Source organism: Pyrus communis, chromosome 12, assembly GCF_963583255.1.
Source record: "Pyrus communis chromosome 12, drPyrComm1.1, whole genome shotgun sequence".
In the NCBI taxonomy this organism is placed as follows: Eukaryota; Viridiplantae; Streptophyta; class Magnoliopsida; order Rosales; family Rosaceae; genus Pyrus; species Pyrus communis.
The window spans coordinates 9,300,849-9,306,848 of record NC_084814.1 but is presented as its reverse complement, the minus strand read 5'-3'; positions in this window follow the sequence as shown (position 1 = coordinate 9,306,848).

The window sequence follows — 6,000 nt, the reverse complement described above, 5'->3', positions numbered from 1 at the left end:
TAAATACGGGTCATCCCACACATAAAACCATGCCTCTTTCTTCAATTTATCACATTGGTGTTTAAGTAATTCACTAGGAACATGTTTAGACACCAAATAATTCACCAAATCAGCATACCACGGTTCACTTACGTTGACGGACATCAGTTGCTCATCTGGGAATGTCTCTATGATAGGCACGGCATCCTCCTCATGCACCATACGGCTCAAGTGGTCAGCCACCACGTTTTCACTTCCCTTCTTGTCCCGGATTTCGATATCGAACTCTTGGAGAAGAAGCATCCAACGAATGAGTCGTGGTTTGGCCTCCTTCTTGGTGAACAAATACTTCAATGCTGCATGGTCAGTATAAATAATAACTTTAGTACCAAGCAAATAAGAACGGAATTTATCTAAAGCAAACACAACAGCAAGAAGTTCTTTTTCAGTGGTAGAATAATTCAATTATGCATCATTTAAAGTCCGAGAGGCATAATAGATAACATGTGGCCTCTTTTCCTTCCTTTGCCCCAAAACAGCTCCTAATGCATAATCGGAAGCATCGCACATAAGCTCGAAAGGTAGGCTCCAATCCGGTGGAACAATGATGGGTGTTGTGGTCAACAACTCCTTAAGTAGGTTGAATGATGCCGTGCACTCCTTGGTGAATTCAAACGTCACGTCTTTTTGTAGGAGACAGCAAAGAGGTTGTGCAACCTTCGAGAAATCCTTAATAAACCTACGATAGAATCCTGCATGGCCAAGAAAAGAACGAGCCTCTCTAACCGAAGTTGGAGAGGGTAAGTGACGTACAAGATCTATTTTCGATTTATCAACCTCAATACCGTTTTCAGAGACTATATGACCTAAAACTATGCCTTGTTTAACCATAAAATGAAATTTTTCCCAATTCAAAACAAGGTTAGTTTCCATGCATCTTTTCAAGATTAAAGTAAGATTATGCAAGCAATCATCAAATGAGTCTCCAAAAGCACTAAAATCGTCCATAAATACTTCAATTATCTTTTCAACATAATCGGAGAATATACTTACCATGCATCGTTGGAAAGTGGCCGGTGCATTGCATAAACCAAATGGCATACGACGATATGCAAAAGTACCAAATGGACAAGTAAAGGTGGTCTTTTCTTGATCATCCGGTGCTATGACAATTTGATTATATCCCGAATAACCATCAAGAAAGCAATAAAAAGAATGACCCGCTAACCTTTCAAGCATTTGATCGATGAATGGCAAAGGGAAGTGATCTTTCTTTGTTGCGGCATTTAGCTTCCTATAGTCAATGCACACCCTCCAACTGGTTTGAATGCGTGTAGGCACAAGTTCATCTTCTTCATTTTTCACCACCGTGACTCCGGACTTCTTGGGAACCACTTGGACCGGTGAAACCCAACAACTATCCGATATGGGATAGATGACACCACAATCAAGCAATTTGATGATTTCCTTCTTCACTACTTCCATCATTGGTGGGTTGAGTCGACGTTGGGCTTCCCTTGATGGTTTGGCGCCTTCTTCCATTAGAATTCGATGCATGCACATGGTAGGACTTATACCCTTGATGTCGGCCAAAGTCCACCCTATGGCCGTCTTGTGCTCTTTGAGAACCCTCACCAACTTCTCCTCCTCTTGTGCCGTGAGTGATGAAGCTATAATGACGGGCAATATGTCTTGCTCGCCCAAAAACACATACTTCAAGTGATTTGGCAACGGTTTGAGCTCAAGTGTAGGTGGTTGTTCTATAGAAGGAAGCAACTTATTAGTCGAAATTGGAATTGAAATTGGACTAGGGGACTTACCTTGGAACCGTGGCAATGACTCTAGGGCTGCCACGGTCTCAATTACATCTTCATCAAAGGCCACGGCATGGGTGTTCAATTGTGTGCCGTGGTTTGTTATGGTGACATCCATGTGATCCTTCATTTCTATGCCATTTGTAATGACCGTTTCAAGTGCATCGCCATGTAATTGATCAAGGTGTGCCTGCGCCAAAGAATCAAGAATATCAATAGAGAAACATGAGTGATCATCATTAGGAAATCTCATAGTTTCAGAAATATTAAAATCAATCACTTCCCCATCGAATTCCATTGTTAAGGTGCCTTTAAACACGTCTATCTTAGTTCGGGCCGTCTTCATGAATGGCCTCCCAAGAAGAATCGGCAAGGATGGAGCATGGGCGGTTTCCTCCATTTCAAGGACATAGAAATCCGTCGGGAAGATCAAATCATTCACCTGCACTAAGACATCTTCCACTACGCCCTTTGGATAGGCATTAGATCTATCGGCCAACTGAATAATCACACCATCATTTTTCAATTCACCAAGGTTCATTGAAGCATAAATAGAGTATGGCATGACGTTAATTTAAGCTCCTAAGTCTAACATAGCATGTTCGAACTTAGTTTGACCAATAATACAAGGGATTGTAAAGCTACCTGGATCTTTGCACTTTGGTGGTAACTTTCTTTGCAGAACAGCGGAAACGTTCTCACTTACCCTTACTACCTCTTTATGTGACGCCCTCTTCCTTGTAGTGCACAATTCCTTCAAGAACTTAGCGTATTTGGGCACTTGCTTTATAGCATCTAGGAGCGGGATATTGACTTGAACTTTCCGAAAGGTCTCTAGAATGTCCTTCTCGGCTTCTTCCTTTTTTGATTGCCTAAACCTGCCAGGAAAGGGCACATTTAGTGGAATAGAACTTGACAAAGTCGAGTTTGGACTTACCTTAGGCGTGTTGGATGGTTTTGGCACAATAGGGGGCTGCGGCAAAGTTTCTTTCACCCTTGCCGTGGCCTTTATTCCTTGTTCCTCCTCTTCTTACAGCAACATGTCCTCTTCTTGACTTGTTTTGGACGGCCTTGAGGTGGTTCCGACCTCCTTACCACTTCTCAACATGATTGCCTTGGCAGATTCGAACCCTCCATTTGGATTGATAATGGTTGAGCTACGGAGCTTGCCTTTGTCTCGGAATTGTCCTACAAACTCCGCAATCTGCCCAATTTGTTTCTCCAAGTGATCCACCCTTTTGTCTTGGTTTTGCATGGCTTTGTTTTGATTTTCTTGCCCCTGAGACAAACTAGTAAGCAACTTAAGAATAGTAGCATTATCTAAAGACGTACCTTGATGGTTTTGGGCGGATTGGGGTTGGGTTTGGTCTAGGCCGTGGGTTTTGGTGTAAAACCCCGGGGGTTGCTGCCTAAAGCCTCCTTGTTGGTAAGGTTGTTGAGGCTCCCTCCACTTGAAGTTTGGATGGTCTCTCCAACCTGGATTGTATGTATTGGAATATGGATCATTCCTTGGTTGATTTTGGCTTGGAAATCCAATGGCGTTTGCACTCTCCCACCGACCAATCTCAATCAATTGAGGGCACTTTTCCGAAGGATGACCTTGAATAGAACATACGCCACATACAATTTGACTATGGATCTTCATTCCTTCGGCCATCTGAGACACAAGAGAAGTAAGATTAGCTAATTGAGTTTGAAGGTCGGATTGAGAACTTACCTCATTCACTTGTTGTCGTGGGGGGTCCCTTTGCCCAAGTCCTTCATATTGTTGTGCATTTAGAGCACGGTTTGCAATTAGGGTTTTGGCTGCCATAGGAGTTTTGTCCACCAATGCACCTCCCGCCGAAGCATCGAGCATTTGCCTTTCAATGGGAAGAAGGCCCTCATAGAAATATTGAAGGAGAAGCTCCTCCTTCATTTGATGTTGAGGACATGATGCAACAAGGGCTTTAAAACGCTCGTAGTATGCCGGAAAAGATTCTCCTTGACTTTGTTGGATTCCGCTAATTTTCTTCCTCAAGAGAATGACTCTTGAAGTAGGGAAGAACTTCTCCAAGAACGCTCTCTTCATGCTTTCCCAAGAAGTAACGGTCCCGGGTGCCAATTCATAAAGCCAATCCTTAGCCTTTTCCACAAGAGAGAATGGAAAAGCTTTCATCTTCATAATATTCCCATCAACGTTAATGGGTGTCATGCTTGAGCATACAACTTCAAACTCCTTCAAATGCTTGTTTGGATCTTCCATGGACAGCCCATGGTACTTTGGAATGTGGTGCAACAAGCTTGACTTCAACTCGAATTCATCGGTCTTGCCTTGGGCAGCCGCGGGGTATTGAATGCATAATGGTGCGGCATTGGCCAACCCCGAGGCCGAAAGCTCTTTAATGGTCCGATTGTCCGCTGCCATAACTTCTTCTTCCACACTTTCAAACTCAGATTCGGCCTCTGAACTTGAACTAGGTTCACTAGGTTCGGGATACCTCCTCTTTCTTCTCAAATCACGTTCAAAATCATCGTTAAAGTCCAAGATATGTGCATGCACAGTTTGAGAACTCCGCGTCATGCACTAGTACCTAAACCAAGAAAACAAAACAAAATAAGAAAACTCGGTAAATTACACTAAAAACATACGGCAAAAACACAAGGGATTAGCAATTTTGCTAATCCCCGGCAACGGCGCCAAAATTTGATGTGAAAATTAACTTGACACACAAATTAAACCCTATGGATGACAATTGTAGTATATGAGCAAATAGGGATCGTTCTAGACCGGGGATTAACTAGGGATGCTAATCAATGTGAAATTGACTCAAAAATGTAAAACCAATATTTAGAACACTAAACTAGACTTAATGAATGCAAACCTAAAATTTAAAACAATCAAACAAACTAAAAGACTCAAAACAGCACAAACACACTCAAATCTGCCTAAAAACCACTTTCTGGGCAGTTTTGAGCACAAACACAAATTTGGACGAAATTAAGTTGTAACTTGACTCAAGACTCTTAAAAACACAAACTAAATGTATTTCTAACTAATCTAACACTTTAAAATAAATGGGGGATTGGTTTTGATGAATTTAAAATTAAAACAGAAACTTGGAAACAAAACAGATTGTAAAAACGAAATTGATGAAATAGAATGATGAGAAACTAGTTAGAGGGTTCCTTATCCACACATGAACATATGCATCTAATTTGATTCCCAGTTATGACTTCAACAAACGATGAATGACAAAGCTCCAAGTTAATTAGGTCCGCTTAAATTAACTTTCAGATTTCCTAGATTCATTGGATTGAATGGGATACGCATTACAACCAAATTATTCCTAATCAAAGTCCCTAACTATGGAATACGCATGATAGAGACATTCAACAAAGATCATTAAGTTCAACGGAAATCATAAACATCGACTAGGCATTCATAACTATGGAATACGCATGTTAATCCAGCCTAGGGTTTACTAAACACAATCGTGACTAGCGATTTTTACTACCCATGAATATAAGTTCATAACGATTAGGTGAAATTCCCTTATATTCTAGCATCAAGTTTGGGCATGCAAATTAAGTGTCGACCCTCAACCCACATACATAAACAAGTTCTTAATCAAAACAGAAAAGTAAACCACATCTAAAGTTCATGAATTCATAACTGGAGTAAATCAAATCATAACCAACATATGTCCATGGCTTCAAACTTTTCTCCTAACTAATTAGGGGTTTAGCCACTCATGATTACAACAAACTTAGAGAGTAATAACAAAGTAAACATTGAAAACAAGAACGAAGAACACCTAAAAATCCCAACAACTCAATCTTGAATTGTATGAACGTTTAGGCCTCTTCTCCTCTAGTTGCTGCAACACAAGGGGTTTTGGTGAGTTTTGGGGGTTATGGATGATGTAGAATGATGTGTTTAGGGTAGGGATGGATGTAGGGGAAGGCAAGGATTGTTTTTGGGCAGAAAATATGAAGAATGGTGAAGTATGGCAGTGTTAGAGAGAGGGAATGAATTTCTGGCGTGAATGAATGTGTATGAGAGATGGTTTTCTGAATTGAATCTGAATGAATGTTTTGTGGTTGCAATGGATGCTTATTTATAGGTAAAAAAGAGGGAATATGACAGCTAGGAGGTTGGTGGAAAGCTGGAAATGCAAAGGGGAATGCATGTGGCTGCAAGGTGTGAATGATTATGAGTGCATGT